The sequence below is a fragment of the Macaca nemestrina genome, chromosome 10, assembly GCF_043159975.1.
Source record: "Macaca nemestrina isolate mMacNem1 chromosome 10, mMacNem.hap1, whole genome shotgun sequence".
In the NCBI taxonomy this organism is placed as follows: domain Eukaryota; kingdom Metazoa; phylum Chordata; class Mammalia; order Primates; family Cercopithecidae; genus Macaca; species Macaca nemestrina.
Genome location: NC_092134.1, coordinates 23,056,881 through 23,081,909, shown reverse-complemented (window position 1 = coordinate 23,081,909; position 25,029 = coordinate 23,056,881). Strand labels below are relative to the sequence as shown.

The window sequence follows — 25,029 nt, the reverse complement described above, 5'->3', positions numbered from 1 at the left end:
GAAGAATCTTTTAGGAATTAGTATCTCTTGTTTTGAAGAAACGTTTATCTGAAGTTCAGCAGTTCGTACAGTTTCACTTCAGTTTATTTTTCTTCTGTAAAATGCAAGAAAATTTAATATTTTGACTAACATGTTCTGTTTGTATAATTTAAAGGCAAATAAACTTGGTACATATTTTATGTCTATTTAAAAAATGTAAAGTTGTGTCAAAATTTATTCTTTTTAAAGTAAGTATTAACATCTAATATTAAATTGGAGGATTATTACTTTTCCTTTTTTTTTTTTTTTTGAAACTGAGTCTTGCTCTGTTGCCCAGGTTGGAGTACAGTTTTGCGATCTTGGCTCACTATAAGCTCTGCCTCCTGGGTTCACGCCATTCTCCTGCCTTAGCCTCCTGAGTAGCTGGGACTACAGGTGCCTGCCACCACGCCCGACTAACTTTTTGTATTTTTAGTAGAGACAGAGTTTCACCGTGTTAGCCAGGATGGTCTCGATCTCCTGACCTCTTGATCCACCTGCCTCAGCCTCCCAAAGTGCTGGGATTACAGGCGTGAGCCTCTGCACTCAGCCAGATTATTACTTATTTTCACCAAAAATCTATTACAGATTTTTTTTTTCTTTTCTTTGAGATGGAGTCTCACTCTGTTGCCCAGGTTGGAGTTCAGTGGTGTGATCTCAGCTCACTGCAACCTCCGCTTCCAGGATTCAAGCAATCCTCCTGCCTCCACCTCCCAAGCAGCTGAGATTACAGGCACCTGCCACCATACCTGGCCAATTTTTGTATTTTTAGTAGAAACAGGGTTTCATCAGGCACAGTGGCTCATGCCTGTAATCCCAACACTTAGGGAGGCTGAGGCGGGTGGATCACGAGGTCAGGAAATCGAGACTATCCTGGCTAACATGGTGAAACCCCATCTCTACTGAAAATACAAAAAATTAGCCGGGAGTGGTGGTGGACACCTGTAGTCCCAGCTACACAGGAGGCTGAGGCAGGAGAATGGTGCGAACCTAGGCTTGCAGTGAGCTGAGATTGCGCCACTGCACTCCAGCCTGGGCGACAGAGCGAGACTCCATCTCAAAAAAAAAAAGAAAGGAAAAGAAACAGGGTTTCGCCAGGTTGACCAGCAGGCTGGTCTTGAACTCCCAACCAACCTCAGGTGATCTGCCCACCTCAGCCTCCCAAAATGTTGGGATTACAAGCGTGAGCCACCCATGCCTGGTCTATTACAGATTTAATAATATAATAACCAGGGTGGGCACAGTGGCTTATGCCTGTAATTCCAGTACTTTGTGAGGCTGAGGCAAGCAGATCATTTGAGGTCAGGGGTTCGAGACCAGCCTGGGCAACATGACAAAACCCCATCTCTACAAAAAAGACAAAAATTAGCCGGGTGTAGTGGCACACCTGTGGTCCCAGCTACTTGGGAGGCTGAGGCTAGAGAATCACTTGAACCTGGGACGTGGAGTTTGCAGTGAGCCGAGATCATGCCACTGTACTCCAGCCTGGGCAATAGAGAGCAAGACCCTGTCTAAAAAAAAAAATAAATAATAATAATAATAATAATCTGATAGTTATGGGAACTGTTATTTTATTTTATTTTTTCTTTGAGATAGTCTCTTGCTCTGTTGCCCAGGGTGGAGTACAGTGGCACAATCTCAGCTCACTGCAACCTCTGCCTCCCAGATACAAGCAATTCTCTTGCCTCAGCCTCGCGAGTAGCTGGGATTACAGGCATGCACCACCACACCTGGCTAGTTTTTTGTACTTTTAGTAGAGACGGGGTTTCACCGTGTTGGCCAGACTGGTCTCGAACCCCTAAGCTCAAGTGATCCACCTGCCTTGGCCTCCTAAAGTGCTGGGATTACAGTTACAGGCATGAGCCACCACACCCAGCCTGATATTTTAAATATAAAAAAATTGTCATAGAATATAGATATCACATATTAAATGTAGCACAAGACTCAAAGTGAAATTCAAGAGTTCAAAGTGCTTCCAATCTCTGCTTCATTTGGACAAGGTACTTGAAGATTTCTTAGGCTTCCCTTAGAAAGATACCAAATTCATGTGCCATGCTTTACTTAATTTCAATTTTAGTAGTTTTTCAAAATATCTTGGCTTTAGATTTGAAAACTCAAATTTCAAATTGTTAGCATGTCCATCTTAGGCTAATTCTTTTCAGTTGTCTTTAAATTTTTTTTTTTTTTAGAGACAGGATCTTGCTCTGTTGCCCAGGCTGGAAGGCAGTGGTATGCAGTGGTATGATCATAGCTCTATGCAGCCTCAAACTTCTGGGGCCAAGTGATCTTCCTGCTTCAGCTTCCTGAGTAGCTGGGACTATAGGCACATGCCACCATGCCTGGCTAATTTTTTTTTTTTTAAGAGATGCTATGTAAGCTGTTTTTGTGTCAGTATATAGAAATACCTGAGGCTGGCTAATTTATAAAGAAAAGCAGTTTAATTGGCTCATGGTTCTGCAGGCTGTACAGGAAGCATGGTGCTGGCATCTCCTCTTGGCCAGGGCCTCAGGAAGCTTCCAGCCATGGCAAAAGCTTCCTGGTGAAAGGGGAGCCAGCACATCATATGGAAAGAGCAGGAGCAAGAGGTCAGGGGCAGGTGTCACTCAACTTTTAAAGAACCAGATCTTGTGTAAATTCAGAGCTAGAAATCACTAATCACCATGGGGATGGCACTAAGTTATTCACAAGGATCCACCTCCATGATCTAGGTACCTCCCACCAGGCCTCACCTCCAACACTGGAGATTACATTTCAACATGAGATTTGGAGGGGACAAACATCTAAACCATATTAGATGGGGTCTCCTTTTGTTGTCCAGGCTAGACTTGAACTTGTGGCTTCAAGTGATCCTCCCACCTTGGCCTCCCAAAGTGCTAGGATTATAGGCATAAGCTACCATGCCTGGCCCAAAACCTTTTTTTTTTTTTTTTTTTTTTGAGATGGAGTTTTACCCTTGTTGCCCAAGCTGGAATGCAGTGGCGCATCTCGACTCACTGCAACCTCCACCTCCCAGGTTCAAACCATTCTCCTGCCTCAGCCTCCCAAGTAGCTGGGATTACAGGCATGCATCACCACCAAAAACATTTTTTAAAGAATAAAATTGTTGGCCGGGCGCGGTGGCTCACGCCTGTAATCCCAGCACTTTGGGAGGCCGAGGAGGGCGGATCACGAGGTCAGGAGATCGAGACCGTCCTGGCTAACACGGTGAAACCCCGTCTCTACTAAAAATACAAAAAATTAGCCGGGTGTGGTGGTGGGCGCCTGTAGTCCCAGCTACTGGGAGGCTGAGGCAGGAGAATGGTGTGAACCCGGGAGGCGGAGCTTGCAGTGAGCCGAGATCGCGCCACCACACTCCAGCCTGGGCGACAAAGTGAGACTCCGTCTCAAAAAAAAAAAAAAAAAGAATAAAATTGTTTCTACCCTGTAAAAAATATGGATCTCTTTGTTCCCATGTGTGTCCTACTTTTAATTTTTGTTTGAAAGGTTTTTTATTGGTAATCAAAGAGCCTCACTAGCTAGAGATAATTGGTAATGCTAGGAGCTGTAGCAAGAAGAGATGGGGTCCATCAGAATAAGGAAGAACTGGACTTACCAGGAAAGTATGGAGAGAAATATATTTTAAATTTTTATAAGGAAAACAGAAGCATTTCAGTGTTCATAAGTGATTTGAATTGGTCCTCTGCTTGTTTTATCCTCTTATTTGTGCAAGTATCAGCTGCCATCATTGTCATTTGTGCCTTTAGATCAACTAGCAGACCAGCAGTCCCCCAAAAGAGGAAAGCTGTGTCTCAGTATGTAGAAACAAATCCTTAATTCAATCATCATTTTTTGGATAGCGACATAGATATATTTGTGTGGTGTTGGCTACTGGCATGTTGTTTTTAAGCCAATAGTAAGTGATGCTACTTTAAACAGAATATGAATTCCTTTGCAAGTATTTGAAAAAGACTAGATGCTCTTTATAGAAACAGCATTTTATTCCTCCAGAGGAAAGTCAGTTCATAAAATTATTAAGCCTAGTGATTAATTATTTTTTAGCCCTTCACTGTCTTTGATATTCCTCTTGATTTTCTTCACTGTCTTTGGTACTCCTCTTGATTTTCTTCACTGTCTTTGGTATTCTTCTTGATTTTTAAAATGGTTAATGACGGATACTCCACAGAATCCTTAGAATTCTACTGATTTGATTATTACTTGCCGCCTTTATTCCATACAGAAAGAATGTGTGGATTAAACGCAAAGGCAGCTCCAAATTACTTTATTCACTGAAGCAGAACATCATTATTACTTCAAGAAAAGCAAATTGAAAAAAAAACTCTAAAAGTACAACGTTATTTATAGATTGTATGTAACATTGGACATTTAGTAATGCAGCTTAATGGGTTTAGTGCAGTGACTTTCCACTCATTTCATGATTTGATTGGAACATTAAAAAGCTTTAACTAACCCTGACAGTCTTTGACAGCTGGCACTTACTGAAGAGCTTATTACATTTTTCCTTCAGGATTGATACTCTGGCTAGCTAATTGATCAGCATACTTAATCATTTCAGAAACTAATTTGTCTTTCATGTGATGGCCCAAATAAAGGAGAAGAATGCAGCCTGTGAAATCTGCCTCTGTGTTCACAGATTTCCTTCTTCTAGTTGCCAGCTGTTGCATGGGACTGACTGTATAATTGTAAATTTCAAAAGGCCACTGCTTATCTTGCTTTCTGTATTAGTTCAGGAAACAATCCAACTTTAAATGGTGTCCTTTAAGAAGAATCTTATAATATGATAATGTGCTCTCTGTTATACATCTATTAACAACTGAATTCCAAAGCCATGTATTTTCTAGGTCTGGGGAATGTACCAGAAGGGTCTTAGAACACTGTTCAAATCCATATGAAAATCAAACCAGAAATTGCAGAACACCTACCTTTTTCTTTAGATTAATACTTGCCCTTATTTTGCTCTAATTCAGGAGATAATAATAAAAGAAATTTCATTTAAACTATCAGATAAATGTAAATATGTTATTTTGCCTAATTAACATTTATAAATTTTTAAGGTCTATGCACTTTCCAAGTCTGTTTCTTTTTTTTTTTTTTTTTTTTTTTGAGACGGAGTTTTGCTCTTTTTGCCCAGGCTGGAGGGCAATGGCAGGATCTTGGCTCACTGCAACCTCCACCTCCTGGGTTCAAGCGATTCTCCTACCTCAGCCTCCCAAGTAGCTGGGATTACAGGCATGCACCATGATGGCCAGCTAACTTTTTGTATTTTTAATAGAGATGGGGTTTCACCATATTGGTCAGGCTGGTCTTGAACTCCAGACCTCAAGTGATTCACCTGCCTCGGCCTCCCAAAGTGCTGGGATTACAGGCACGAGCCACCGCGCCCGGCCCCAAGTATGTTTCTTAACTTTTTAAGGTAACACAATACAGAGCACTTTTTAGTAATTTGAGTAAAATAAAAGGCTAAATATATTGCTGAAACTAAAAATATACAAATTTGCAGAATTTTTCTGAATTGAATACGAAAATATGACAAATCAGTAACTTGCCAAAGCTGTCTTTACAAAGACAAAGTCAAAGTTTGTATTGAAAAATGACTTTGTGGCTGGGCGCAGTGGCTCACACTTGTAATCCCAGCACTTTGGAAGGCCAAGGTGGGCAGATCATCTGAAGTCAAAAGTTCGTGACCAGCCTGACCAACATGGAGAAACCCCATCTCTACTAAAAATACAAAATTAGACAGGTGTGGTGGTGCATGCCTGTAATCCCAGCTACTCAGGAGACTGAGGCAGGAGAATCGCTTGAACCTGGGAGGTGGAGGTTGCAGAGAGCTGAGATTGCGCCATTGCACTCCAGCCTGGGCAACAAGAGCGAAACTCCATCCCCCCTCCCAAAAAAAAAGAAAAGAAAAAGAAAAATGACTTTGTATGCAGGTGTGTGTCTTATAGAAGCCTTGTCTTACACAGGCATTCTACCCTGTATTAGTGACTAATGAGTGTGAGTAAATGACTTGTTTCTACAAAGGATTCTAGGTGCTTACATCATTCATCTTGCCTGGCATGAAGGAGTCTTTAGCCCTAGGGAGCGGGTAAGATAGCATCCTGATGATTAACCTTCTTTAAACTTGGTTATATCAGTAACGTCATTGTTGTAGTGAGGTGAGGAGTAGATTACATATGCAACAGATCTTTTTTAGACAATTCATGGCAGCCAGGAGAGACATAAGATGTGTCTTTATTGAATATGTAAATTATTCCTCCACTTATACTGGCTTAGCTCCTCTTCCTCTTCCTTTTAATGAGAGCAGTTTAATTAGAGCTGCTTGGTGTATGGCAGCCAGGCCTGGGATGAGCGTTTTGTCTCAGGGGATGGAGAGGGATCATTAAAAGTTATCTATGTATTTTTTATCTTTGACCCTTCTGTCTTAAGATAATCTTAAAAAGAGAAAGTTGACTGTAAATATTATTTAGCCCCACCCCATCCTTGCAAAAGAGATCAAAAAATAAAAACGCAGATCCCAAATAAGTTTTTTTGTTTGTTTGTTTTGTTTTTTTTTTGAGACGGAGTCTCGCTCTGTCACCCAGGCTGGAGTGCAGTGGCCGGATCTCAGCTCACTGCAAGCTCTGCCTCCCGGGTTCACGCCATTCTCCTGCCTCAGCCTCCCGAGTAGCTGGGACTATAGGCGCCTGCCACCTCGCCCGGCTAGTTTTTTGTATTTTTTAGTAGAGACGGGGTTTCACCGTGTTAGCCAGGATGGTCTCGATCTCCTGACCTCGTGATCCGCCCGTCTCGGCCTCCCAAAGTGCTGGGATTACAGGCGTGAGCCACCGCGCCCGGCCCAAATAAGTATTTTTAAGAGACTTGGACAAACATATGCTTTCTGCTCCTATGCTCCCTCTTTTGGCAAACTGGAAGTACTTTCTTGGCAAACATCGATATTTTCACAATTTCCTTTCTAGAACTGCTGAGAGGCTTGAGTCACCAAACTCGGTTTACTGCTATGGAAATTCACTATTCTGAGCACAGGAAGAAATTAAAGATTTTTGTTTTTCAGTGAAAGTATGTGTTTCCACCTCAGTTCAGAGTGTAACAGCAGGTTCCTGGCTTGGCTTCTTAATGCTGCACGTGATATCCTGGTAAACAGTCATAGAATTTTAGAGCTTGAAAGGAACCTCAGAATGATTCATATAATCATTTATTAGATCGGGAGCTTTGAGGGATCTCTTCCAACCTCTCTCCAGTGTGGATATCAGTTCTGTAGCGCGTGTAGCGAATCACTTTCCAGCCATGGCAGTGTACCCACAATGCGGCTCACTCCTCATGAGGGAGCCTGTTTCATTGTTAGAGCACAGCCTAATTAAGTTATTGGTTCTGAAACTGAAGCAGACTTACAAAGGACTTTTTATGAACATCAGTTATGCAAATCAAGATTTAACAAATTTTATTCTCTGAAGCTGTAATCATGACCATGATCATATGAGTGATTCAAGCAACTAACCTGGTACTGAGCACTCCATGTACTTGTACCAGGCACTGTCCTGAGTGCTTTACATGTAGAACTAACATAACTCTCACAATAACCTTATGAGGCAGCTGCAATTATCCCCATTTTATAGATAAGGAAACTGAAGCACAGAGAGACTTTCACAATATTATACAACTAATGACTGTGGCAGAGCCACAATCCAAAACCTGTGCTCTTAAGTACTTATATTGTAGTGTGACCCATATATATATCTATTGTATATAAACAAACAGATTGATGTCTATTTGTTAGTTATGGTATGAAATAATTTTTAGTGCTTATTATAAAATTATAGTACCTTTTTTTAAAAAATGTATTTGCTTACTATACCTAAAGAACAGACTTCACTAAATGGTTAAAAGTAACCTCAACCAACCAGATGAGGGAATTATACTGAAAATAAATGTCCTGTAAATGAATGAAAGAAATGAGTAGTAGTTTTAAATACAGAGTAAACTGAAACTTTATAGGGTTATTTAAATCTCTCTGTGAGTGTGTTAAAATCATGCATGTCTCCAATTGCTGGACATTTAGATCAACTCCAGTTTTTCACTTTATGAACAATGCTGCAATGAAACTTAAAGATTGAAAGACAGCTGGGTGGCCGGGCATGGTGGCTCATGCTCGTAATCCCAGCACTTTGGGAGGCCAAGGTGGGCGGATCATGAGGTCAGAAGTTCAAGACCAGCCTGGCCAACACAGCGAAACACCGTCTCTACTAAAAATACACAAATTAGCTGGGCGTGGTGGCAGGTGCCTATAATCCCAGCTACTTGGGAGGCTGAGGCAGGAGAATCTTGAACCCAGGAGGCAGAGGTTGCAGTGAGTCGAGGTCACACCACTGCGCTCCAGCCTAGGCGACAGAGCTAGACTCCATCTGGAGGAAAAAAAAAAGAAAAGAAAAAGAAAGAAATACAGCTGGGTGCGGTGCTCACACCTTATCCTAGAACTTCGGGAGGCTACGGCAAGAGGATTGCTTGAGCCTGGGAGTTTGAGACCAGCCTGGCCAACATGGTAAAACCCTATCTCTAATAAAAATACAAAAAATTAGCCAAGTGTGGTGGTGCACACCTGTAGTCCCAGCTACTTGGGAGGCTGAGGCAGGAGGACCACTTGAACCCAGGAGGCAGAGGTTGCAGTGAATCAAGATCGTGTCACTGCACTCCAGTCTGGGCAACAGAGCGAGATTGTCTCAAAAAATAAAAATTAAAAAAATTTAAAAAGAAGATTGAAATACAATAAGATAATAAAGCAAAACCACAAAATGTATCAAATTTGGTTAAATCCAGAATCTGCTGAACAGTTTTATAGATATTTTATATAGATATTTCTTGTCTTTTTCTGTGAAAATACCAACAGGCAATTTCTTTCTTAACCAAGGAAATTAGCAAGATAACACTTGATTAATAGGAGAATGAAATTAAAAGTCCTTTCATTTATTTGTATGCAAGTATTTGTTATCTTGTGTGCCTGACACTGTGCTAAGTGCTAAAATAGAAATTGAACATGACCTAGTTTTTGCTCTCAAAGACCTCACAGTTTAGAAGACTCAAATATTATGCAGCAAAATAAGTGCTGTGTGTACAAAGAACAGGGAGCTCAGAGGAAGCAGCAATTAATACTGATGGAGGATTGTGAAAAGATTAACAGAGGAGATGGGACTTGAGCTTATTTATAAGGATGAATTAAGATTTTGATAGGCATGGGAAAAGTGAAGACATAAAGGCATTTAACGATACGGCATGTTAAGGAAAGGACAAGAAGTCTAGTATGGCTCAGTAAGTTACACAGGTGCATGGGGGATGGGGAAAGAATTCCTCTTATGTATCAAGCTCTTGGGTTCTATAATGTGCTGGACACTCAGCTAGACTGAATGAAAAGGTGCAGTAAAAATATAAGATATGGCCCCTGTTGTTAACAGGACTAGCAATGCATTAAACAACAGTAGACACATCAAGAAGTAATAACCAAATAATTTTGTAGAGCAATAGAAATTCAATCAAATTGGAGCTACAGGGAAGACCAGAAGGTCAAGGAAGAGTAGAGTCAAGGAGGCTTTATCAAAGAGGTAGGAATTGATCTGGGCCTGGAAGGATGGGTAAGATGTGGACAGGGGAATGGGAGAGAACGGCAGAACAGCAGGAGTGAAACCAGCAAGTATTCATCACCCACCTCTCCCTTATCCAGCTCTATAGCAAGTATATTGAGCAAGAAAAGCATGGCTGTCACTTCTAAGCAGCTTAAAATCCGGTTATCAAGATAAGTGATGTAACCAACAAAGCAGTACTGGATTAGCCAGTAGGCAAACATGCACTACAGATTTTCTGAAAGTATTTGATATTTCAAAAATCAAAGAAGTTTCCATTAGAAAAAGCAAAACTCAGCCGGGCACAGTGGCTCACGCCTGCAATCTCAGCACTTTGGGAGGCCGAGGCTGGGCAGATCACTTGAGGTCAGGGGGTTGAGACCAAACTAGCCAACATGGCAAAACCCCTGTCTCTACTAAAAATACAAAAATTACCCAGATTAGTGACGCGCGCTTGTAATTCTAGCTACTCGGGAGGCTGAGGCATGAGAATCGCTTGAACCCAGAAGGCAGAGGTTGCAGTGACCCAAGATCGCACCACTACACTCCAGCTTGGGTGATGGAGTGAGACTCTGTCTCAAAAAAAAGAAAGAGAGAGAGAGAAGAGAGAAAGGAAAAAAAGAGAAAGAAAAAAGAAAGAAAGAAAGAAAGCAGAACTCTGTTAGACGTCCTTATATTCGTTTTACGGTTTAGTTTTTGTTTCTTCTCATTGCATGTAGTGGGGAGGAGAACTATAATTTTTTGGGAGTTAGGGTCTCTAAAATTTTTAGTTCAGCTTCCTGGAATGGGATAAAAACCACATAGATAGTAGAGTTAATAATCCCCACAGAACTCAAAGCAGGAGAAAATACAGGCTGGAGCAATCTGGTCAGGCTAGAGGAGAAAACATTCAAGTTAAAACTCTTATGGAAGCTTGAGTAGAAATTGGCTCCGAGAGGGAACAAGAGCTCCTTGGAGAAGAGGAAGCCCCAAAAGGGAATGCCCTGAGGTATGAGCCAGACCCGGCTGGAGGAAACAGAGAAGATGAAGCTGGAAAGGGAATGAGAGATCGAAGCTGAAGGTTTCTAGTTGGTGCGATAATCAGCCATGGTCTCTTGGTAATAACAATAGGAGTTCTTCTTAATATCGTTTTGGACCGTTGATGAAATGAGATTCACTGCATTGTAGGGAATGACAAATTATCATCTCCCACAGAAGACTGCCATCATGGACTAAGTTTGGTTTATTTTTTGTGACAGAGAAGAGCAATACAGGTGGTAAGCCAGTTAATTTGTTTCATTGTATTTTGGGGGTTATTTTTTACACTAATTCAAAGATTCGGCATTTTATTCTTTTGTGTTTTTGTTTTTGTTGTTTTGTTTTTTGTTTTTTAGAGAGAGATGAGGTCTCACCATGTTGACCAGGTTGGTCTTAAACTCTTGGCCTCAAGTGATCCTTCCACCTTGGCCTCCCGAAGTGCTGGGATTACAGGCGTGAGCCACCACACCCGGCCTTATTTTATTCTTTGATTCATTTTACAACTCTATATCATCTATGCCATCACTTCTTTGTTACATTTAACATTTTCAGATTTGTGAAAAAGATTTGGTAATTCCAAGGAATTAAGCTGAGAAACAGAATATTTAGAGTTATATTTTTATTGGGAGACATTTTTATAAGTTTATGTGATTTCCTATATTTTAAAAAATGTGAGAAGAATTCAAAGCTGGTTTTTCACTGTGCTTGATTTTTTTTTTTTTCTTAAGGGGAGGAAAAAGAACTTTTTACAGAATAATTGCCAAGTCGGCAAGGAGAGCCTCAGCCCTTGAAGAGACCCACTTGCTAGTGACTTGGCAGTGTCAAACAAATGTTCAACTTTTATTCTGACACTTCTTGAAGAATTTGATTGAAACTATATATGTCCAGATAACACTCAGCAAAGTGCCCTTCTTGCATTTGTTTCAAGATATATTTGGAAACAAAGAGATGACCTTGGACTCAGCTGCTTTTCCAATTTAGGACTTCTCTCTAGGTCTACTGAATAATAATATTCCCCAACATTGAAAATTCAACGAATGGAAAAACATTTTAGTTACTATATGCCATAAGTCCTGTGATAGAGGACTTTTTCTCCCAGCAATATGTTCTGCTTCTAAAAGAAATGATATATTTAGCCCACAAACTCTATATTAGCTTTCTAACCATCTACTTCGACATACATTTAGGAACACAGTTGCTTTTCATCAGAGTGCCTTTTTGTAATCTAAATTGAGCTATCCTTGCTTTTTAAAATATTTTAGCATCTAAGAAATAAAAAAACAACCCGCAGTTAACTCTTCGCCTTTGCTTTCTGGCATTCATATTTTCATTGGAAGCCAGGGTTCATTGTAGCTTGATGTAAGATCTAAAAGAAGACTTTGGAGGCCCTGACATCCCCTTCTAAGGCTATTGCCACCTGTCCAGATGACAATAGAAGTCCTGCTGGTCTAACCTCAAGCCTGAATGCCAAGGTTAGCTTCCAATTGTGTCTACATTTAGCCCATGGAGATGGATGTTTTAACTATCATTAAAGTGACATCCTTTCAGTTACCATTTTGCATATTTTGGAGGTTTCAGCAGTTCCATTTTTAATTTGTTGTCATGGTCACAGGATAAGATGTAGGTAACCTTTCTGATAAGGTGGTTTTACTTTTAAGCAATTAAATAAGAATTTTAGTCTGATAATTGTCCTACATGGCGTATTACCAGGGATAGCCACATTTTCTATTTTCATATGATTTCCTAATATGTTATAGGCAATTAGAGCATTTATAGAGATTAATACATTGTTAGTTACAGTCTCCAGCATGTGCAATACATTAATTCCCAATAAAATGCTGCGTTACAGGCCAGGTGCGGTGGCTCATACCTGTAATCCCAGCAACTTTAGGAAGCCAAGGTGGGCGGATCACGAGGTCAGGAGATCGAGACCATCTTGGCTAACACGGTGAAACCCCATCTCTACTAAAAATAAAAATACAAAAAATTAGCCGGGCGTGGTGGCAGACACCTGTAGTCCCAGGTGCTTGGGAGGCTGAGGCAGGAGAATAGTGTGAACCTGGGAGGCGGAGCTTGCAGTGAGCAGAGATTGCACCACTGCACTCCAGCCTGGGGGATACAGACCGAGACTCCGTCTCAAAAAAAAAAAAAAAATTCTGCATTACACATAGGCACATGCAAAAATGCACATGTGGAAATAGATACACCATATTATAACACTTTATTAAAGGACAGCTTGTTCTCAAGGATTCCTTCTTGATTGATTTGGAATCAAGTATTAATCATGTGTTAGCCACAAGGTGAGTGATTTTGAAAAGATAGTCGAGAAATTTTTAAACTATTACCACAAAGTAAATAAAAAATAAACTATTACCCTGTTACCACTTAAGATACTTTTAAAGATGAGCCGTCTCATCAGATGACATACTGATCTTAAATTTTTGTTACACATTATTGCACCAGGATTACTTTGCAGTCTCCTAACTCAAAAACTAGTGACTTTTATTTTTAATCTAACATTTACTTCTTTATAAAAACAGGTTTTGGCCGGGCGCGGTGGCTCAAGCCTGTAATCCCAGCACTTTGGGAGGCCGAGACGGGCGGATCACGAGGCCAGGAGATCGAGAGACGATCCCGGCTAACACGGTGAAACCCCGTCTCTACTAAAAAATACAAAAAAACTAGCCGGGCGAGGTGGCGGGCGCCTGTAGTCCCAGCTACTCGGGAGGCTGAGGCAGGAGAACGGCGTAAACCCGGGAGGCGGAGCTTGCAGTGAGCTGAGATCCGGCCACTGCACTCCAGCCTGGGTGACAGAGCAAGACTCCGTCTCAAAAAAAAAAAAAAAAAAAAAAAAAACAGGTTTTGCATGGGAGTGGCTATCCTGTGTACATTTCCATTATTGTAGTGAAGTTGAACTACAGCAATTGCTAATGTCACCACACTGCCCTAATTAAGTAAATAAGGTCATATACTAATCAAGCTAATTGATTTTACAGAATACACAGGAAAAGTAAAGTTTGCTTTTCCTGGTGTCAGAGATGCCTCCAGCTACACAACTTTGGAACTGTGCTTTTTAAAGGCTTGAAAAAACAAAATAAGATGATCTACAGAATGTTCCTAAGATCTGTAGTGCTCAAGGATGATTTTAATGAGGAAAATGTCTTAGAGAAAAGGTAATTTTATTTTAAGTAATAGATTAAATTTGAGTTTTGCTGAATGTTTTCATAAAACACTGTGTGTTTTCAAGAGTAAGTTTTCTCATTGACAAATTTTGAGCCAAAAGGTCAGAATATTCCTGCATGGTTTGTGGTTATTAAGTTTGTCGTATGTTTCAGGAATCTTTTTCTCTCTATCCATCTCTCCTTATATTTTCAGATACACTTAACCAAATCAGCATTATTGATGTTCAGTGAATATTCATTGCTTGAGAGTAAGAACCTCTTTGTCAGCATTCCTAAGACAGGAGAGATTTCTGGAAATTACAGAATAGCATGGTTCTCTAAACTCTTTTATGCATCTTCCATAGATGGAATTCATATCCAGCTGTCTGCACATTTATATGGAATCTGGTTTATCCAAATACTGTATTTGCAGTCCCATCAAATCAAAGATTTCTTTTTCTTATTGTGCCCAAATATCTTACCGTGATCTTTTAGTTACAAAATCCAGATGTGTTTATTTAAGGATACAGATCTAACATGCTTTTAGTTAAAACTCATTTAAAAATCTTTCTTTAGCCGGGCATGGTGGCCTGTAGTCCCAGCTACCCAGGAGGGTGAAGCAGGAGGATCTCTTGAGCCGGGGAGTTGTTCAAGGCTGCAGTGAGCTATGATTGCATCACTGCCCTCCAGTCTGGACAACAGCGTGAGACCCTGACTCTAAAAAAAGAAAAAAAAAATCTTTGTTTTCTGTCTCTGACCTTCTCCATCTTTTTTTGTTCATATATATTTTTCCTCCCTGTTTATGAGTGTTATACTCTTCAAATTTTTTCTGATTCTCTTTCACACAAATTTTCTTGGCAGTAGTAAGTTCACTTTTGAAGCATCTTTCAAAAATATATTTTCATTTTAAAAAATATATGCGGTAGGTATGATTGCATAACTCTGAATATACTAAAAACCACTGAATGTATAAATGCACAAAAGTCTTCTTTAAATTGGTGAATTGTATGATGTATGAATTATGTCCCAATAAAACTGTTAAAAATTAAATTGCATGCTTAAAGTAACAAAATTCAAATAATATCAAAGAATATTAGATTAAAAAAAATAAAAAGCCGGCCAGGCAAGGTGGCTCACGCCTGTAATCCCAGCACTTTGGGAGGCCAAGGTGGGCGGATCACGAGGTCAGGAGATTGAGACTATCCTGGCAAACACTGTGAAACCCCATCTCTACTAAAAATAGAAAAAAATTAGCCGGGCGCGGTGGCGGGCACCTATAGTCCCAGCCACTCGGGAGGCTGAGGCAGGAGAATGGCGTGAACCCGGGAGGCGGAGCTTGCAGTGAGTGGAGATCGCGCCACTTCAGTCCAGCCTGGGCAACACAGCGAGACTCTGTCTTAAAATAAATAAATAAATAAAATAAAAATTAAAAAATAAAAATAAAAAGCCCTGTCCTGCCCCAGTCTTCTCACTCCTCAGAGGTATTTCCACAATTCGGTTTTGAAATACTCTTCCAGATGCTGTAATTTTATGCACAAGCACATAAATGCATTTACATTCTTTTAAAATTTTATAACAGGGCCGGGCACGGTGGCTCATAGTCTGTAATCTCAGCACTTTGGGAGGCCGAGGCGGGCAGATCACTTAAGGTCAAGAGTTTGAGACCAGCCTGGCCAACATGACGAAACCCCATCTCTACTAAAAATACAAAAATTACCTGGGTGTGGTGGTGTGTGCCTGTAATCCCAGCTACTTTGCTCAGGAGGCTGAGGCAGGAGAATCTCTTGAACCCAGGAGGCGGAGGTTGCAGTGAGCCAAGATTGCACTACTGCCCTCGAGTCTAGGCAACAGAGCGAGACTGTGTCTCAAAAAAAAAAAAAAAGAAAGAAAGAAAGTGTTATATTCACTGTTCTACAACTTGTTTTTTGAATTAAACCGTAAATTCTAATTATAAGTATAGAGTTATCTTAATAGTTGCAAATATTCTTCTATATGGATCTAGCACAATTAAGTTCCTTATTGAATGTCCTTCCACATATATCTTTGCACCCTTATACAAGTATATATCTAAGAAAAGTATTAGAATTGTTGGGTTCAGAAGTATGTGCATTTAAAATTGTAATAGATATTGCCAAATTGCCCTCCAAAAAGCTGGTGCCAATTTGTACACCCATCAGCTGGATATGAGCATGCTGAGTTTGCTGTCCCCTTGCCTATACTAGGTATACTAGCTTTATAATAGTCTTGCCAATATGATAGGTCTAAAGAATCATTTTTATTTATATTTTAAAAATTATGAGTGTGGTTGAGTTTTTTTATGGCCCAGATTTAATTTCTTATGTAACATTTTTCTGTATTTGAAAAAGAAGTCCATATAATTATTGTAGAAATTTTGAATGATACAGGAGATAATTAAGATCACCCAGAGATTATTACCATTTACAATTTTTCTTTAGGCTTCTTTCTATGAAGATCTTCTTGTGATTATTTTTAACAAGAAATGAAGGTTGGTAAAGGAGCTTTTTAAAAAATATGTAATTTATCAAATGAAGTTATAATTTAGCTACTTAGAGTACTACTTTGAGCTCTTTTAATCAAGGTGCTATATAAATATTCAGTGGACTGAGCTCCCCTCTGCCAAGCTTTTGGGATCAGCTAGTGGAAAAATCATTAACATTCTTTCCTTGACACTGTCCTGTCACTACCAAGTCTCAAACTGGATGAGATTTCCTCGGAGCCAATAGGTCTGTTAGTGGCAGAGATGCAGCTCAATGATCCCTTAATGGCAGGGAAGATAGAGGAATCTTTACCTTTAAAATCTATACCTTTAAAAAGGAGCATACACATTTCCTTAAATATGTGTGTGTGTTTACATACACATATAGGTTTATGGTTGTGTGTGTATATATATTATAATTACACATACATAATATGTAAACAGGAGATGAGGTCAGTGAGCCAGGACAAGAACATAAAGGTGTAGTGAACCCTGGGGGATGGTAAATGATTAGCATGTAGGGTCAGCCATTCAAAGACACACACCCTGGATGCTTCCGTATCTGTTTCTCCTTTTGGACTGTAAGAGCATGGAATGCAGGATTGGTTTCTGTTGACAGTTGTATTCCCTGCGCCTCCTTAGGCAGATAGGCAGGGTTGATGAATATATATTAGTTAAATGAAGAATGAATGAAAGAGAAAGAGTATGCCTTGAGCAAATCACTTCATTGCTCTGAACCTCAATTTCTTTCCCTACAACATCCAAGAATTATTGAAAGGATCAAATCAAGTAATGTATGAAAATGGTAGATGAGAGTGGGAACCCTCTCCAAGGAGACTGTCTCCTCATTCTTTTCACAAAGCTCAATATGGTTCCCATTCAGGCCCCAGTCAAGCAGGTCCTAGTATATAGCAACTGCCCAAGCATTCAATTTTTTTGGCTAAACAGAGAATAAAGTAAATGTAATATCACTTTATAATTACAAATAACCATCCCCAGTGTCTCTGGTATACCTTACATGGAAACACACTTGTGTCCTCTTATACAGAAAGAAGCAGCCAGTGATATTGTCACAAAATTTACCAGAGAACAATTTAAGGGATCCTGATTATAATGAAAAATGTTGAGATAGTATGTCCTGGGGACTTTGACATCTTAGTCACAACTGCTTTCTCAGTAGTTCTAGGTACATAATTTTAATAATAGAGCCCCCACAAGGCTTAGGATAAAGTTCATAGCAAATGGATGCTATTGTGACTTTAAGACACTTAAAAATGCATCTGTGTGATTATTGTTTAAAGGCGGAGATGCTAACTTGGGAAATCACATGATGCACGTATGGAATAGTAGCTATTCTGGGAGCTGGCCTTTTGCATGTGATTGTAATGAATATCTGTCCTTTTTAGCATATCTTCTATCAAATTGTCAAAGACAAGCAGTAGTTACATTTTGAAGTTGTGATGAAATTTTCAAAAGCTATGCAACATATTCTGTATTACTCAAGATAGATTCTATAACCTTTAGGTTTGTTGAAAGAGGAAGCTAGTGTATTATAAAATCACTTAAAATAAGAATGAATTTAGAATATAAAATAGCATCAGCTCATAGACCTTAGGGAAGATTTAAGTGTTTTTTTTTTTTGTTTTTTTTGTTTTTTTTTAAGACGGAGTCTTGCTCTGTAGCCCGGGCTGGAGTGCAGTGGCCGGATCTCAGCTCACTGCAAGCTCCGCCTCCCGGGTTTACGCCATTCTCCTGCCTCAGCCTCCGGAGTAGCTGGGACTACAGGCACCCGCCACCTCGCCCGGCTAGTTTTTTGTATTTTTAGTAGAGACGGGGTTTCACGGTGTTAGCCAGGATGGTCTCGATCTCCTGACCTCGTGATCCGCCCGTCTCGGCCTCCCAAAGTGCTGGGATTACAGGCTTGAGCCACCGCGCCCGGCCTTAAGTTTTTATTAAAACTTGATATAAATAGAAACATTTATCAGTCTTCTTTCATGTAATGACATAAATATAATAGACTGGCACATAAACTTTCCCCTCTCTATTTGTAACCAAAAGAATTGCATAATCAGGCAGCAACCAGGAAGTAAAAATAATCAAAATTAAACCAAGTGGTCTGTTTTCACTACTCTAAGAAGAGTAAAAAATAAAGGTAAACACAGCCAGCAAGTTTCTTTATCAAATTTGAAAATTCTTAAGCCTGTAATCCTAGCACTTTGGGAGGCCGAGACGGGCGGATCACGAGGTCAGGAGATCGAGACCATCCTGGCTAACACGGTGAAACCCCGTCTCTACTAAAAATACAAGAAAATTAGCCGGGCGAGGTGGCAGGCGCCTGTAGTCCCAGTACTCGGGAGGCTGAGGCAGGAGAATGGCGTGAACCCGGGGGGGCGGAGCTTGCAGTGAGCCGAGATCGCGCCACTGCACTCCAGCCTGGGGCACAGAGCAAGACTCCGTCTCAAAAAAAAAAAAAAAAAAAAAAAAAGAAAATTCTTTCCATGTCTGTTATACTTTAATAGCATGATAAAAATGAATTTTTATTAAGGTTTTTTACTCAAGACCGTGCTTTTAAAAAAATTAATTTTAAATTGTGGTTAAAAAAACAGAACATAAAATTTACCATTTAACCATTTTAATGTGTGACATACAGTAAACTGTGCACATTGTTGTACAACAGATCTCCAGAACTCTTTTCATCTTGCAAAACTGAAACTCTAGACCCGTGAAACAACAACTCCCCATTTTTCTTTCCTTCCAGCCTCTGGCACCTGCCATTCTACTTTCTATCTCTATGAATTTGACTACTCTAGGTATTTCCTATAAGTGGAATTATGCAGTATTTGTCTTTTTGTGACTGCCTTATTTCACTTAGCATAATGTCCTCAAGAACATTGCTATCATGTCATCCATGTGTAGGATGTGTCAGAATTTCCTTCCTACTTTATTCTTTTTTTACGATTGACTAATAGTCCATTGTAGAGATGTACTGCATTTTGTTTATTCATTTGTTGACATTTGGGTGGTTTCTACTTTTTGGATCTTATGTGTAATGCTGCTGTGAACATTCAGGTACAAGTTTGTTCTTGGAGTAATTCCACATGACAGAGTGGAATTAATGGGTCATACGGTAACTCCGTATAGTAACTTTTTAAAGAACTGTAAAAACTTTTTCAAAGCGATTGTGTCATTTTATATTCCCAACAGCAAAGTATGAAGGTTCCAATTTCTCCACATCCATCACCAATACTTCTTATTGTCCATCTATCTATCCGTCTATTTGTTTTTTTGTTTGTCTTTGAAATGGAGTCTCACTCTGTCACCCAGGCTGAAGTGCAATGGTGCCATCTTGTCTCACTGCAACCTCCGCTTCCTGGGTTTTTTGTTTGTTTTCTGTTTTTTTGTTTGTTTGTTTTTAGACGGAGTTTCACTCTTGTTGTCCAGACTGAAGTGCTGTGGCATGATCTCAGCTCACCGCAACCTCTGCCTCCCACGTTCAAGCGATTCTCCTGCCTCAGCCTCCCAAGTAGCTGGGATTACACGAATGCACCACCACGCCCGGCTAATTTTGTATTTTTAGTAGAGACGGGGTTTCTCCATGTTGGTCAGGCTGGTCTCAAACTCCCGACCTCAGATGATCCACCCCCCTCAGCCTCCCAAAGTGCTGGGAGTAAGGCGTGAGCCACCACGCCCAGCCAGCCTCCTGTGTTTAAACGCTTCTCCTGCCTCAGCCTCCTGAGTAGCTGGGGGGTTTTTTATTTGTTTTGTTTTTTGTTGTTTATTTATTTATTTATTTATTTATTTATTTATTTTTGAGAAGGAGTTTCGCTTTTGTTCTCCAGGCTGGAGTGCAGTAGCGTGATCTTGGGTCACTGCAGCCTCTGCCTCCCGGGTTCAAGCGATTCTCCTGTCTCAGCCTCCTGAGTAGCTGGGACTACAGGCGCACGCCGCCACGCCTGGCTAATTTTTGTATTTTTAGTAGAGATAGTGTTTCACCATGTTGGCCAGGCTGGTCTCGAACTCCTGACCTCAGGTGACCCGCCTGCCTTGGCCTCCCAAAGTGCTGGGATCACAGGCATGAGCCACCGTGCCTAGAATGTTTGTTTTTGAGACGAAGTCTTGCTCTGTCACCCAGGCTGGAGTGTAGTGACACTAACAGGGTTTATGGCAGCCTCGACCTCCTGGGCTCAAGCAATCCTCCTGCCTTAGCGTCCCATGTAGCTGAGACCACAGGCATGTGCCACCACACTCAGCTAATTTTTTAATCTTTTGTAGAGACAAGCGTTTTGCTATGTTGCCTAGGCTGGTCTTGAACTCCTGGGCTCAAGCAGTCCTCCTGCATCAGCCTCACAAAGTGCTGGGATTACAGGCATTAGCCATCACACCCAGCCTCCATTTTTTATATTACAGCCAACCTGATAGATGTGAAGTAGTATTTCACTGTGGTTTTGATTTGCATTTCATGTGTTTACATATCTTCTTTGGCAAAATGTCTATTCAAAGTCCTTTGCTTACTTTTTTTTTTTTCTTTTTTTTTTTGAGACAGAGTCTTGCTCTGTCACCCAGGCTGGAGTGCACTGGCGCAGTCTCGGCTCACTGCAACCTCTGCCTCCTGGGTTCAAGCAATTCTCGTGCTTCAGGCTCCCAAGCAGCTGGGACAACAGGCACGCACCACCACACGTGGTTAATTTTATATCTTTAGTAGAGTTGGGGTTTCACCATGTTGGCCAGGCTGGTCTCGAACTTCTGGCCTCAGGCGATTCACCCGCCTCAGCCTCCCAAAGTGCTGGGATTACAGGTGTAAGCCACCATGCCTGGCTTCCTTTGCCTACTTTTAAACATATATATTTAATTTTGTTTTTTAAAAAATTGGCCGGGTGCAGTTGCTCATGCCTGTAATCCCAACACTTTGGGAGGCCGAGGCGGGTGGATCACCCGAGGTCAGGAGGTCGAGACCAGCCTGGCCAACATGGCAAAAAGCTGTCTCTACTACAAATACAAAAATTAGCCAGGCACAGTGGCACACACCTGTAATCCCAGCTACTTGGGAGGCTGAAGCAGGAGAATCACTTGAACCCAGGAGGCAGAGGGTGCATTGAGCTGACATCAGGCCACTACACTCCAGCCTGGGTGAGAGAGTGAGACTTCATCTCAAAAAAAAAGAGAAAAATTGTGAGAGTTTATTTCTGAACTTCCCATTCTTTCCTATTGATGTATATCTCTATCCTTATGGCAGTACCACACTGTCTTGATTACCTTTGCTTTGGAATAAGTTTTGAAATTGGGAAAGTTTCAGTCTTCCAACTTTGTTCTTCTTTCTCAGAATTTTTTTTTTTTTCTATTCTGGATCCTGTGCATTTCCACACGAATTTTAAGAGCAGTTGGTCAGTTTCTGCAAAATGTTAGGGATTAATTGAATCTATAAGTCAGTGTGGGGAATGTTGTCATTTTAACAATACTATGTCTTCCAATCTATTAATATAGGATGTCTTTCCATTTATTTAGGTCTTCTTTCTTTTTTTCTTTTTCTTTTTTATTTTTTACTTTGCTTGAGACAGAGTTTTACTCTTGTTGCCCAGGCTAGAGTGCAATGGCGCGATCTCGGCTCACCGCAACCTCCACCTCCCAGGTTCAAGCGATTCTCCTGCCTCAGCCTCCCAAGTAGCTGGGATTACAGGCATTCACCACCACGCCCGGCTAATTTTGTATTTTAAGTAGAGACGGGGTTTCTCCATGTTGGTCAGGCTGGTCTCGAACTCCTGACCTCAGGTGATCCGCCCACCTCAGCCTCCCAAAGTGCTGGGATTACAGGCGTGAGCCAGGTAACCCGGCTTTAGGTCTTCTTTCATTTATTTGTGACCATTTCTATAGTTTTCAGTTTTCCAGTCTTATATTTCTTTTGTTAAATTTATTTCTAAGTATTTTATTCCCTTTGATGCTATTATAAATATAATTATTCCCTTAATTTCATTTTCAGATTACCATTGCTAATGAACAAAAAATGGATTTTGTATATTGATCTTGTACCTTGCAATCTTGCTGAACTCATTTATTCATTCTAACAGTTTTTTTTAAATATAGAAAATACTATTTCTATATACAATACTATGTCTTGTCTTTTTTTTTTTTTTTTTTTTTTTTTTTGAGATGGAGTCTCGCTCTGTCACCCAGGCTGGAGGGCAGTGACGCGATCTTGGCTCACTGCAAGCTCCGCCTCCCAGGTTCATGCCATTCTCCTGCTTCAGCCTCCTGAGTAGCTGAGACTACAGGTGCCTGCCACCATACCCGGCTAATTTTTTGTATTTTTAGTAGAGACGGGGTTTCACCATGTTAGTCAGGATTATCTGTATCTCCTGGCCTCGTGATCCACCCGCCTCAGCCTCCCAAAGTGCTGGGATTACAGGCGTGAGCCACCATGCCTGGCCATACAATACTATTTCTATATACAAGATTACACCATCTGCAAATAGAGAGAGTTTTACTTTTTCCTTTCCAATCTAGATGCCATTTCTTTTTATTGCCTAATTGCCTTAGCTAGAACTTCCAGTACAATGTTGAGTAGAAGTGATGAGAGTGGACATCCTTGTCTTGTTCCTGATCTTCAGGAGACAGTATTCAGTCTTTCACCATTAAGTATTATTTTAGCTGTGGGTTTTAAGTGGATGCCTTTTATCAGATTGAGGAAGTTCCCTTCTATTCCTAGTTTGCTGAGTGTCTTTACCATAAAAGGGGTTTGGTTCAGTGTTTTTCTGCGTCTATTGAGAAGATCACAGATGGGTCTCGCCTTTTATTCTATTATTATGTTGTATATATTAATTGGCTTTCAAGTGTTAAACCAACCTTTCATTCCTAGGATAAATCCCACTTGGTTATGGTGTATTATCGCTTTTATATGTGCTGGGTTCAGTTTGCTAGGTTTTTTTTGTTTTTTGTTTTTTGTTTTGTTTTGTTTTGTTTTGTTTGAGATGGAGTCTCACTCTGTCACCCAAGCTGGAGTACAGTGGCGCAATCTTGGCTTACCACAACCTCCACCTCCCGGATTCAAGCAATGTCCTTCCTCAGCCTCCTAGGTAGCTGGGATTACAGATGCACACCACCATGCCCGGCTAATTTTTGTATTTTTAGGACAAGATGGGGTTTTGCCATGTTGCCCAGGCTGGTCTCGTAACTCCTGACCTCAAGTGATCCACCCACCTTGGCCTCCCAAAGTGCTGAGACTACAGGTGTGACCCCCCAGGCGGGGCCTCAGTTTGCTAACATTTTCTTGAGAGTGTTTTGCTTCAATATGTATAAGATACATTGGTCTGTAGTTTTCTTATGTCTTTGTCTGGTTTCCTACCTTACTTTTGATCTTTGCTTTGCTCCTTTTGATCATTTATTGCATAGAATGATCATATTTTTTTAACCTATTCATCCAGCTTACTTTATGGAACACCTGTTCTATGCCAGACGCTATTTTAGGCACTGGGAATCCCTTATAGAAAAGACAAAGTCCTGGCCGGGCGCGGTGGCTCAAGCCTGTAATCCCAGCACTTTGGGAGGCCGAGACGGGCAGATCACGAGGTCAGGAGATCGAGACCATCCTGGCTAACACGGTGAAACCCCGTCTCTACTAAAAAATACAAAAAACTAGCCGGGCGAGGTGGCGGGCGCCTGTAGTCCCAGCTACTCGGGAGGCTGAGGCAGGAGAATGGTCTAAACCCGGGAGGCGGAGCTTGCAGTGAGCTGAGATCCGGCCACTGCACCCCAGCCTGGGCGACAGAGCAAGACTCTGTCTCAAAAAAAAAAAAAAGAAAAGAAAAAAAAGAAAAGACAAAGTCCTTCTCTTATGGAGTTTATATTCTATGGGGTAAGACACAAAAAATTAAATGAGCCAGAAGATATCACATAGTAGTAAATTAGTGTCTTGCCCACTTTAGATGAGATGCATAGGGCAAGTTTCTCTGAAGATATGTCATTTAAGCTGAGATATGATAAGAAGGAGCCATCCATAGACATGTGAGAGAAGCATTCCAGACATAACATGATATTAACTCATACAGAGTCAACAAGGTAGGAAGAAGTTCTTTGTGTTTGAGAACCAGCAGGATGGCCAGTGTGGCCATGGCAGAATCAGGGAAAAATGATATAAAGTGAGGTAGGAAGCTGGGCTCGGTGGTTCATGCCTGTAATCCTAGCACTTTCGGAGGCCAAGGCAGGTGGATCACCTGATGTCAGGAATTTGAGATCAGCCTGGCCAACATGGTAAAGCCCCATCTCTACTAAAAATACAAAAAACTAGCTGGGCATGCTGGTGGGCACCTGTAATCCCAGCTACTTGAGAGGCTGGGGCAGGAGAATCACTGGAACCCAGGAGATGGAGGTTGCAGTGAGCTGAGATCGTGCCATTGCACTCCAGCCTAGGGAACAAGAGCGAAACCCCATCCCAAAAAACAAAACAAAACAAAAAAGTGAGGTAGGAAAAATGTACGGAGTCCAGCTTATGGAGGGCTTTGTAGCTAGGGTAAGGAAATTGCATTTTTTGTTTGTTTGTTTTTGTTTTTGTTTTTGTTTTTTTGAGACGAAGTCTCACTCTGTCACCTGCTAGAGTGCAGTGGTGTAATCTCAGCTCACTGCAACCTCTGCCTCCCAGGTTCAAGTGATTCTCCTGCCTCAGCCTCCCACATAGCTAGGATTACAGGCATGTACCACCACGCCAGCTAGTTTTTGTATTTTTAGTAGAGACAGAGTTTCA

General features: G+C 40.9%; 1 protein-coding gene across 13 annotated transcripts in view; it reads left to right on the top strand.

The window, feature by feature from the left end:
• Positions 1 to 25,029, top strand: part of LOC105493429 (intraflagellar transport 81) — a 187,213-nt gene that overhangs the window by 132,527 nt on the left and 29,657 nt on the right. The window contains exons 22-23 of one of the 13 annotated variants that reach the window (XR_011608846.1): positions 2 to 12,112; positions 13,637 to 13,813. The exons of 11 other annotated variants lie outside the window; for them this stretch is intronic. The gene's annotated coding sequence lies outside the window, so the exon portion shown is untranslated. The remainder of the gene's footprint in view (position 1; positions 12,113 to 13,636; positions 13,814 to 25,029) is intronic. One more of the 13 variants, XR_011608848.1, reaches the window with a different exon arrangement.